Source organism: Clinocottus analis, unplaced genomic scaffold, assembly GCF_023055335.1.
Source record: "Clinocottus analis isolate CAN_PGR_092001 unplaced genomic scaffold, fCliAna1.0.p SCAF_9, whole genome shotgun sequence".
Lineage (NCBI taxonomy): Eukaryota > Metazoa > Chordata > Actinopteri > Perciformes > Cottidae > Clinocottus > Clinocottus analis.
This window is the reverse complement of record NW_027176251.1, coordinates 1581027-1592500: the sequence shown is the minus strand read 5'-3', so window position 1 is coordinate 1592500 and position 11474 is coordinate 1581027. Positions and strand designations below refer to the sequence as shown.

Genomic DNA, 11474 nt, shown 5'->3' with positions numbered 1-11474 from the left:
AGCATGCAGAACGCAGAGGGAAATCACAGATTTGTGATGATGAGAATGGACTCGGCTGCAGAAATAGAGCTTTTAAAAAAATCATCAAAAGAAAAAAAAAAACGCTACAATGTCATTTAATGCCTCGTAAAGGACGCCGTGTTTTGGTTTTGCAACGCCGTTTAATCTCTTTTTGAATAATAATTGTGCAAAGTCGGTTAACATTAAAACCTTTTAACCTCGACAGGCCCTCGTTGGGGCTCTGCACCTTTTGTTCCCCGTGTTCCAGCAGTCGTATAAACCCCAAATCAGTTATAATACGTGTGCTATTTTATATGATTTTTTACAGAATTTTCTTGGGAATAAAATGCATATTACCAAAAATCACTTTTATACCATTTTGTGATCTTAACTATAAGCATCCAACATGATATGAGCCAGATTCCCCAAAAATGCCTGCCCGAGTTTTTCAACCTGTCTGGTTTAGGGCCCTACCAACAGCCCACATGCTAATAAGGGATCTTTTTGGAAGGATTAGGACCTAGATAATGGGAAACTGCAACAAAAATCACAATACAACAAAGCCTTGGCATGTTAGGAAGGAGTTTCAGTCAAAAAATTGTCGTTCAGTTCAAAAATGGAAAAATCACTTATTTTATGACAAAACATTGTCTGATTGTCTAAGCTAAGCTAATCTACGGTGACCTTGACCTCTGACCTTTGTATGGCTGAGGGGTCAAGGAACGGTTCCTTTGAGTATTGAATAAAAAGGCGTCGACATATCTGTGTTCCACGTAGGTAATAGTCAACAGTATAAATACAATAAAACGTGTATTTATACCAGAGAAATACACAAAAACGCCAGCCTCCCTGACGCTCCTACTTCATTCGCTTCATCACCTTCCAGAAACTCCCCTTTTCCTTTTTTTAAACGAGACCATTGAGGACGTAATGGCATTGTTTTTTTAACTTCATTAGGAGGTCGCCAGAAGCCGAAACTAAATGGATTCAAATTGAATCTAAGTGGATTTTGACACGGCGGCCCAGTCAAGGTCACGCGGGGCTTCAACCGCTCCGGTTATTTAAGGTTAATCCTGCAAACTGTGTGGGGTTTAAGTTGCATTTAACCTACATGGGAGCCGCGGGTCGTGTCTTGATCCCGGGCCGCCGGCCTCTGATCCCCCAACAAACACCGCGTACAATGTCCATTTAGCTGGCTTTGCGTCACATGACCTCTTTGGTGGGCACATTAAAAGAAAACACACTTAATCTGGATGAAAGTGCTGCGGCGACAAATTGCATCAAGAGAGAGAGAGGAGATGAAGTGCAACCAGAGTCCTACAGATTCCATAATCCCCGATCAAAGTACACGTTACGAGCGCTGGCTGTTTGTTTTCTGGAGTGTTTTTCGTATCATTCGCTCATCTGTTTTCCGCCTCGCAGCCAAAATGAGGTCGGCACACAGATTTCCATTTTGGCTCCGAAGCGGGTTTATTTCCAGCAATTTCTTTTTTTCAGAGGCGGACCGGATATATTTAGTGCCCTGGACAGGATATTTTTAGGCAGAATCAACACAACTAGAGTAGGGATTTACCACACAGGTTATTTTTATTTTTTAATATGATTTCTCATTTCCGTTTTTTTTTTTTTTTTTTACGTAACAGAATCTTCAAAGAACGATTGCAGCGATCAGAGCGAAGAGACCTGAGAGCTGCGTGACTAATGCTGCTCAACACATGTGAAGGATTCAATAATGAAATCATCACTGACATCGGAGCAGCAATTTATACATTTATTGTGCGAGTGTGTGAGCCTCTCGCTCAAGGCCTCGTTGGTCGAACACATCAGAAACAACGCGCTGACCTTTCCCCGTTACAAGTCTCTCTCTCCCTTCTCTCCCTCTCCCTCTCCTTCTCCTTCTCCCTCTCCCTCTCTCTCTCTCTCTCTCTCTCTCTCCCTCTCTCTCTCTCTCCCTCCCTCTCTCTCTCCCTCCCTCCCTCTCTCTCTCTCTCTCTCTCTCTCTCTCTCTCTCTCTCTCTCTCTCCCTCTCTCTCTCTCCCTCCCTCTCTCTCCCTCCCTCTCTCTCCCTCCCTCTTCTCTCTCTCTCCTCTCTCTCTCTCTCTCTCTCTCTCTCTCTCTCTCTCTCTCTCTCTCTCTCTCTCTCCCTCTCTCCTCTCTCTCCCTCCCTCTCTCTCTCTCTCTCTCTCTCTCTCTCTCTCTCTCTCCCTCTCTCTCTCTCTCCCTCCCTCTCTCTCCCTCCCTCTCTCTCCCTCTCTCTCTCTCTCCCTCCTCTCTCTCTCTCTCTCTCCCTCTCCCTCTCTCGCTCTCTCGCTCTCTCGCTCTCTCTCTCTCTCTCTCTCTCTCTCTCTCTCTCTCTCTCTCTCTCTCTCTCTCTCTCTCTCTCTCTCTCTCTCTCTCTCTCTCTCTCTCCCTCTCCCCTCTCTCTCCCTCTCCCTCTCGCCCTCTCTCTCTCTCTCGCCCTCTCTCGCCCTGCTGCCCTACTTCCCCAGAATCCGGCATCTGAGGCTGCGCTCTGTTTATTCCACGGATGAAGGGAACGTCAGCGGCGTCCGTTACCGTGCAGACCGGTGACAGTCGGCGCAAAGGAAACTCCAGCAGGTCGGCTTTTTTTGTGCCGAATACCGAGAGCCACGCTGCTCGTCCAGAGAGTTTGTTTCTGTCGCAACACGACTTCCTGCCGCGTCACAGAAAGAGACACAAGTAGATAAAAAAGATCCCGGGCACAGAATTAGGAGCAAGCTATTCTGGGTTCAGCTCCAGTTACAATGCAGGGTTCATACACATTTTGACAAATGGATTTCCAGGACTTTACAACCAAATTTCCATCACTTTTAAATTTGGTGACCAGCCATGGATTTCACATAATGTCGTCTGATGCCGTACATCCTGTCCAACATGAAGCATTGAGCTCAAAGTGAAAGTAATTGATGTCTAAACAACAAAATACAGTAGAAGTAAGGCCAATAAATCCATGTTAAAGCGGCGTTACCGAAGTGTAAAATCACCGCTTGTTGGGATTGTGTACGTTTTAAAACGTGTTAGACCAAACATTTTCAAACGGGGCTGTGAAACACGGCTTCCACTCGACGAAAGGTGAAATGTAATCATGATTTAAAAAGACAAAGTGAAGCTAATTCGGGGTTTCAATCGAATCTACGAGTCATCTGAAGAGCTCCGCTCATGAAATAGTGATGCGTCTGAAGATTGAATCATCTGCGTTTGTTAAATATTGAAAACGGCGGATTTCACTCGGCAGACGCGTTCCAAGCCGCCATTTTATTGACCCCCGGAGGAACCGACGCAACAAATGAACGCGGCAGACGTTGCCGAGCGTTGCAGCATCGAAAAATTAAACCCCCCGAAAGCAGCATCTCTAATAATCATCTCTAATAAATTAGGCAAGTTGAGTATTATCAAGCGGCGGCATCTCAACACAAACATACCGGAGGCTGTCTGACGGGCAGCTGTTTGAATAAACCGACTGGGGAACACTCGAGGGACGGGTGGCATTCAACGCGTCGCTTCATTACAGACGATGATTTGTTTGCACAACATGCTTCTATTTTTTTTTAACACTTTATCGTTCATTTCCTCCAAAGCTATCGTCAATAAAAAAATCTAATTTCCAATGGAAATCTACCAGATTGCGTCGTCTTCGTTTGTGCCGCTCCATCTTTTGTTGCTGCAGCTGCTGTCAATCATCACGGTGTGGGCGGATTTTTGTATTTTGGGATTTTCTTTTGATGAAGTTTAGGTGTCTGTAATTGGTGCAGCTCTTCTTCTTCATCCTCTTCTTCTCTGCCTCCCCGCAGGTCTTCTTCTTCTCAGTCTTCTGTTTTCATTTCAAACGAACCAGGAATATAAAACGCGTTGCTTCTTTGCTGCAGACGAAAGTCTCCCGAAGAGATAGAAAAAAAACTTCCAGGCACCGAGTGTTTGGATCTGTATGGAAGATGTGTTCACGACAAAATATTACAATAACACTATCAAGATATCATCACAATACAATATCAAGATACTATTATAATACGATATTATTTTGATACAATATATCACGACACGATAACGGTGTGATATATCACGATACTATTAAAATACCATATATTACCAAGATATTGGAGCTATTCAGAATATAAACAGCTCATAAATCAATAAATCAATATAATAAATTACAATAAATTTTAATTGAATTGCGTTGCTTTAACGCACCGCAGCGTGACTGAACGGACGCTCCGTATGAAGCGTCACCAGATCTCGTTAAGTTTTTAGCAGAAGCGTCGGCAGAAGGACGTTTCATCCGCAGTGAGAGTGAAGTGTGAATGTTCAACATCAGCTCAGGATGTAAAGACAGAATCCTCACGCAGCAGCGCTCGTCCAGACTGTCCAACACAAACACAGCTGAACCAACAGAACGCCGCCGTCAGGCTGTTTGAAGTCGCCTCCGTCACAACGGAGCCGCCGCTTCAGAGAGGCTCCGCCTCCTCCTTGCTTTACCCCTCCCCCTCCTCTCCATGTGCTCGTTATCTTAATTGATGTTTAACCCGTGGATTGGCAGCTGACGATGGCTCAATTAAGGGCTTGCTGGAGGACAGGGATTAGTCCCGTGTAAGTAAGGCGATGCGGCCCTCGGCTCCTCTGGACCATAATCCTTCACTTCGGCCCCCCGAGGGTCGGAGCCCAGGAAGGACATGCTGGCCATCGGCTCCAAAAAAAACAAAACAAGCTGCAACCAGGAAACAGTTACACCGTTCGTCTGAGGGCTTCAACCAACGATGGTTTAATTGATGAATCAATTGTGAAAAAATGTAACTTCTGGTATCTAAATATCACTCATAAATTGCTGCCGTAGCTGCGCGGTGGGACGACTAGAAAAGCGCTTTACAAGTACGGGTCCATTTACCATTTACCAAATACTATATTTAAAAAAAATTCAAGAGCTCAAATTGAGTATTTGATGATTTGATTATCAATATTTTGAGATTCCCGTTCGTGCTAGAGAAATTAGAAAAACAATACCTGCAATTCTGGTACGAATATATCCATTTAAAAATATGCCATGTGACACATTTGAGCCCTACATGCATGCATGCTGTGTCTTATTGGACCGTTTACACACAGAGACTATGACCTCTGTCGTATAAGCGATGAACCCAACAGGAAGTGCGCCGCTTCCTCCGCTCTCACGGTGAGACTGAGGCCTGAGAGCGACCGCAGACGGGACAGTTTGATTCCTCGAGTGTTCCCAGCTGTGTGTGAACACACTAAAGCTGCTCGTGCTCAGCCAGAAAAACAGGAATCTGACACGTTTCATCCTCCCTCCCCTTTTCCTCTCCACAAATTAGCAGCATTTGCTGAGCATTTTTGTCACATTTCACTCTCCGTGGCCTTGATTTTCACTCCATAACTAAAAGTCCTTTTCCTCTCTGGACACAGAACCACCAGGACGAGAAGTAGAAAGGACTGGAACATTTCTTTAGTGCCGAATAACACAAACATTAGTCACATTTCTCTGTTTATTTATTTTTACAAAGAAAGTGTGCTACATACCGTATATATATTGAGCTACCTACACGTTTCCAGCCTCTCTGCTCTGTGTTCAGGCAAAGCTTTTCTGATTCGTTGTCAGACTGTTGGTCTGAGTTTTATGTTGTTTTTTTTACACAATCTGGTTAAAACTGAAAAATATATTAGGGGTGAGATTTGAAATGAGACGTGAAGAACTAAATGCTTTTGATGAAGAACGTCGAGCTTCCGTTCGGCTGCTTTTTCTGACGGAAGCGTTCGTCACACATGATGTGTTCAAGGACCGTCGGAAAGATGCAAATCTGACAATAACGGCGTTTTTTTTTTTTACAGCTTCTGATTCTGATCAACGGTGTAGTTTTGGGCGATTGCTTAAAAAGGAAACCTTTCATGAGCACTCGTGTTGGTATTCAGAGGGTTAATGATTATTTCCTTATCCAATGTACAAGTAATTGTTTAATGTCATATATTTCCTCTTTAGTCCATCATAAAAACCAAAATGTCAACGTGATTCTAACCCCTCGTGCTGCTGCTAATTTGGTGCATGAAGCTGAAAATGAATCAAATCCCAAAAAGACTGCAAGACGCTGAACTTTTCCACGCCGGGCCGGTGCCAAAGACAACAAACAGGAGGTGTGATCCGCGGCACCGAGAGCGGGGCGACTCTCGCCCGGTCTGGTTCCTCCGGCGCGGCGCAGAAAGAGGGGCGGCCATTTTGAAACGGCAGTAAGAGGGGCGGAGAGTGGCTGGCTGCCGCCGCTACTTCCCACATTAAGTGGCTGTTGGTCTTCTCTTTGTGCACACACACACACACAAAAACTCAACACCTTTGGCTTCAAGTTCCATTAACGGAGAGGGAGTGAGGTCGTTTCTCCCTCCCTCTCCCTCTCCCTCTGAGGGTAAAACCCTGCCATGATTGAATCACAGCCATAATAGCAGAAGGCAGAGGGCCTGCTGCGCGGCTGAGTTCTTCCTGTTCTCCTCGCTCAGCGTGGGAACAGCCGCGGACTAAAGTCTGCCCTGGAATCGGCACACAAAAGGCCGCGGAAAGCGTCAAGCGTTTGCTCCTTTCTGCTGAAACGGTGCGTTTAAAAAAAAATTCAAAAAAAAAGGAGCTTGGTGCTTTGTGGTGCAGCTCAACCGCTTTCATCGCCAATAAAAACTCTTCTAACCTCTTGCACTCGCCGGCCGACGCAGCCGGAGAGTCTTCGAGCTTGGAGCCGGTGGATCGATGCCCCCCCCGGGGGGCCGGGCCAGCAAACAAATTGATTAGTGAAAATTAGACTCCGGTTTTTAAAATAACAGCGCACGCCAAAAGTCCCGGGATCCACTTTGGGAGTCTCGAGGGGCATCCGGGCTAATGGAGCGCTCTGGAAAGTCTGTCGGGGAGTTAATGTGCCGCCGCTGTTTAGTTTGGATCCGACTCTACTCACATCTCCGATTTCTACGTATGATATCTGGGATGTTTGCGTGGGCTGCTTTGCAACGTAGAGCAGAGACGTGTATCGCTCTAGAAAAGCTAAGATATTAAATTAACAAAGTCATGAACACGACACAACTTTACTGGTCGATAACGGTCAAATTACACAAGAAATGAAGCAATGAATCCCACGCAAAACGCTGCATTTTACAAGATCACATTTGAACACGTCACAGTAACGTTAAACTCAAGTTTACTGAACGGGGCTTGAACGCATCATGCTGCAGCTGCAGTACATTAGCCGTTAGCTTTGTTATTTAGCCGAGCTAGCGGATAAGGCTAACTAGCTTTCCTCCTGCAGATCATCGGGATTATTTTTTTACAATTGTGAAATATGTGTATAATATTTCATAAACTCTATTCACATTTGTTTATTTACAAACAACCAACCGGAAAACTCAAGAGATCGTTAACTCCATAATTTTATCATCTTTCGGACTTCTACATGATCTTCCTCAGCAGATGGATAGAGTTCGTTGTTGTTTTTTTGTATAAATGAGCACTTCAACAAAGACTTATTGTCCATTTGGGCTCCAAAATGAAGGAAAGGAGAGCTGAACATCCATCATTTCATCCCAATGGGCTGAAAAACTCTTCCGAGGAAGGTCAGGCGATACGATCAAAAGCTCCAGAGCAGAAACTAACGGACGCTGTGGGGCGATTAGTTCGTCAACCTCAAGGATCTTTCAAACACACACACACAGGCTTGTTAACAGATCTGTTAGATATTGAGCTCCATAAATCTCATATTTCCAACAATCCCCCCTAAAAGAAAATAAACTAGCTTTTGGGACCCAAAAACCTACCAAAATAAAAGCCAGTGAGTGATTTATGGCTGAACTGGAGCAGAACAAATCCATCAATTAGTGCGCTGATTGGAAATAGATGACTGAAAAATCAAAAAAGCGTTGGTAATCAATTAGGTAAAAACCCGCAAACGCGTCCAGCTTCTCCTCTGAGAGGATCCTCCTCCGCCAAAACACTCAACAGAATAACTGGCGTGGGTCATTATCGTGTTCTCCAGCGGCGAGGGAGACGAAAACATCCAGCAGATTAATGTCCGGCTGAAAAACAACACTGTGCTACGATTATAGCATGCTCGCTAAAAAAAGACACACACACACACACACACACACACACACACACACACACACACACACACACACACACACACACACACACACACACACACACACACACACACACACACACACACACACACAGAAGTGAGTGTCTGGAGAGCTCGGGTCTGCATTTGCAATTTGGGCAGGAAGCTGCAGCAGCAGAGAATGATTGTACTTCCTCAAATTAAAAGCAGCGAGGAAGAGGAGGAGGAGCAGGAGGAGGAGCAGCAGGAGAGGGAGCAGGAGCAGGAGGAGGAGGAGGAGCAGGAGGACCCTCTGTTTGTTGACTGGAGCCAGCAGGGCTCACGATGGAGTGCATCACGGCTGAGGGGGGAAACAACTGTGCATTTAGACGGATGTTGAAGGGGAAGTTCATTCCAAGATTATGTGTTATAGAGTTTTAAACTGTTTTCCGTGATTATTTTTTTTTTTGTCCCGGCGTGGAGCTTTACTCCGTCGGTGAGAGTGTGGGTTCAGCTTCACGGCTCACAGGGAACACAAAAGCCCATTACTGGAGCTGAGCCCGTCAAGTTATCCGCCGCTTTAATCCCTTTTTTCCTACAGAGCGAGCCCGGTTACAATAGTCGGTTCAATATTTGGGGGTGCCAGAAAACACAAAAAAGTAAGCAAGAAAAAAAAGAGACGTCGTATATACATCTCTGATGTTGACCTGTCAATCACCTGGTAGCCCCGCCTCTAAAGCGTCAACTGCTTTCCTGTCTGTTTGACTCTAATTGACCATAATTTTTTTAATAAACATCATACTGAATTGAAGAACTGAAACTAGAGATTGAGACATAAACTCATGCTCACGATGTTTACTGAGGGAATACATCCGGAGAAAAGTAGAGTCATTTATATAGACTTCTATACAACCAGGGGAGTCGCCCCCTGGTGGTCAGGAGAGAGAATGCAGCATTAACATTTACCACATGAAGTGCAGACTTCTATACAACCAGAGGAGTCGCCCAGTGGTGGTCAGGAGACAGAATGCAGCTTTAACACATGAAGCATAGACTTCTATACAACCAGAGGAGTCACCCACTGGTGGTCAGGAGACAGAATGCAGCTTTAACACATGAAGAATAGACTTCTATACAACATAGTCGTCCCCTGGTGTTCAGGAGAGCAAATGCAGGTTTTAAGACGGGTTCATAGACTTCACTTCTGTAGGATTCTGCAGGAATCATCGGCACGTTAAAGGGACTCAAACTTGGCTGGATAACGAGCGTCTCCGGTTCCCCGTCACCTTCGGGGCTGACGCTCATCTGTGGTTACATTGAGCCTGCGTGGGCGTCCTGCCCAGAGACGCCGCCACACTAATCCGCTCCGCTGCTCACCGAGCACCACCAGCACCACCCCTATCTGGACCGCGTCCCTCTGGGTATCCCGTGACACCCTCTTCTACCTGAAAGCGTTCCTCCGAGGCGCTCACCTGGCCGCCCCGCAGCACTGTAGAGACGACGACGCGCCGCGTAACCGCTCCTCTGGACTCCCATTGTCTCCTTTGCCCTCTAATCCCAGTCACCTGCCACTCCAGCGCTGGATGTGGAACCACTGACAGACTGGAAAATAAATCTCAGTGCTGACTGGAGCTGTATTTTGGAGGAGGGGGGGGGGAGGAGGGAAGGGGCTCGTTGATGCCATCATTACAGGAGCTGCTTCCACGAGCAAAATGGTTTCCGGGTTGGAGGAGGAAATTAGAAGTTTGATGGCACTCTCTCCCGGGAGAAAAGCAATTACTCGCAGCAATGAGGGCACAATTGTCGGAAATGGGCTCATGAAAGAGACATAACACGTCGTCAGACACAATAGCTTAAAGGATATGAAGAAGACGAATACAATATGGGTACTTTACGGATGTATTTATTTAAAAAGAGGAGGTGGGGGGGTTACAATTTAACCAATCACTAGTCTCCAAACCAAACGAACGCTGCGACGTAAAGCTGTCAGTTAAATAAGGAAAATTGATGGCGCCATAAAAGTTGCCAATAAAAAAGTAGAGCGCGCGGCTCACGGAGATGAAACCCATCTGCAGAAATGAAGAGAAATCGCGTGAAAAATAAATAAATAATATAAAAAAGAAGAAGAAAAACCGGGGGCTGACACTTGTCGTAAATCGTTCCTGACAGCTCTTAATGGAGTGTTGTTAGTGTGGCGCACGACGCTCAAACACGCACACGCGGGCACGCACGCACGCACGCACGCACGCACACACTCATATACACGCATACACACACACACCGGCTGCGAGGTGTCTGTTTTTCTTATTAAAAACAACGAAAACGTGCACGAGAAAAAAGAAAGAGGAAAAGATTGTAACTGCTGGTGTTAAGTTAACACACACACACGCACACACACACACACACACACACACACACACACACACACACACACACACAGCGCCGCGTGTCCTTGACTCACACACACACGCACATACACGCAGGGAGGATTTCGTTGTTTTTTCCGCCTCTCAGAGTTACAGCAATACAAAGATGCAAATGTCTTCAGCACGGCGACCGGACAACGCAGCTGTCATACACACACACGCAAACACAGACGTACGCGCGCGCGCATACACACACACGCACACGGGCGCACGCACAAGAGGAAACACTAGTGTAGCAAAAAAAATGTAGCGAAGAGTGACTTACCCGAGCGGCGTATCCACATCTGTTAACCGACACTCAAACGCCACACTTTTTGTTGCGTTTCAACGCACGAGACGGTTTCCCCCGCGAGGACCCGGAAGCAAACTGTCCGCCGCGCGCGGTGGGCGACCGGTTTAAAAACATAAACATACAAAAAATATATATATATATCTCCCTGCTTGATGTACAAGGTAACTATTTAGTTATGGCAAATGGTGCCGTAATCTACGCTGAGCGGCGCGTTCGCTTGGTTGTAAGACTGACGGGACCGCGCGGCCAATGGGAGCGAGCCGTGCGCGCCGCCGCGGCCAATCGGATCGTTTGGGAGGGAGGGAAAGGAGGCGGGGCCAGGGGAGGCGGAAGGTGAGCTGTGAAGTAGGAAGGGCTGATGGCGACATCATGTGTTAAGAGTTTGTATCCCTCCGCCTGTCGTGTTTTGAGAGCAGGGGCTCCACTTTCGCTCCTTTTTTTCATTTTTTTCAAGATGTTTTATTTAATTTAATCTCAGTTTAATCAGAGTTTGTCGACAACAAGGTTCTGGTTTTATTTTTTACAAGGTACAGAACAGGCTTTTCGAAGTAATTGTGTACTGTAAGTGTTATATATACTATATAAATGTATGTAAATATGAAAATGATATGTGTGATGTCATCATGTAGAACCCTAGCGAAATATTTAAATAAATGTACACAGCAG

At 45.9% G+C, this 11474-nt stretch overlaps 1 protein-coding gene across 8 annotated transcripts in view; it reads right to left on the bottom strand.

The window, feature by feature from the left end:
* Positions 1–11002, bottom strand: part of mef2d (myocyte enhancer factor 2d) — a 66281-nt gene extending 55279 nt beyond the window's left edge. For 7 of the 8 annotated variants that reach the window (XM_068568990.1, XM_068568996.1, XM_068568997.1 and 4 more), the window contains exon 1: positions 10782–11002. The gene's annotated coding sequence lies outside the window, so the exon portion shown is untranslated. Of the gene's footprint in view, positions 1–9562; positions 9691–10781 lie in introns of those variants that run through there. The other variant, XM_068568993.1, reaches the window with a different exon arrangement.
* Between the last annotated feature and the right edge of the window lie 472 nt (positions 11003–11474).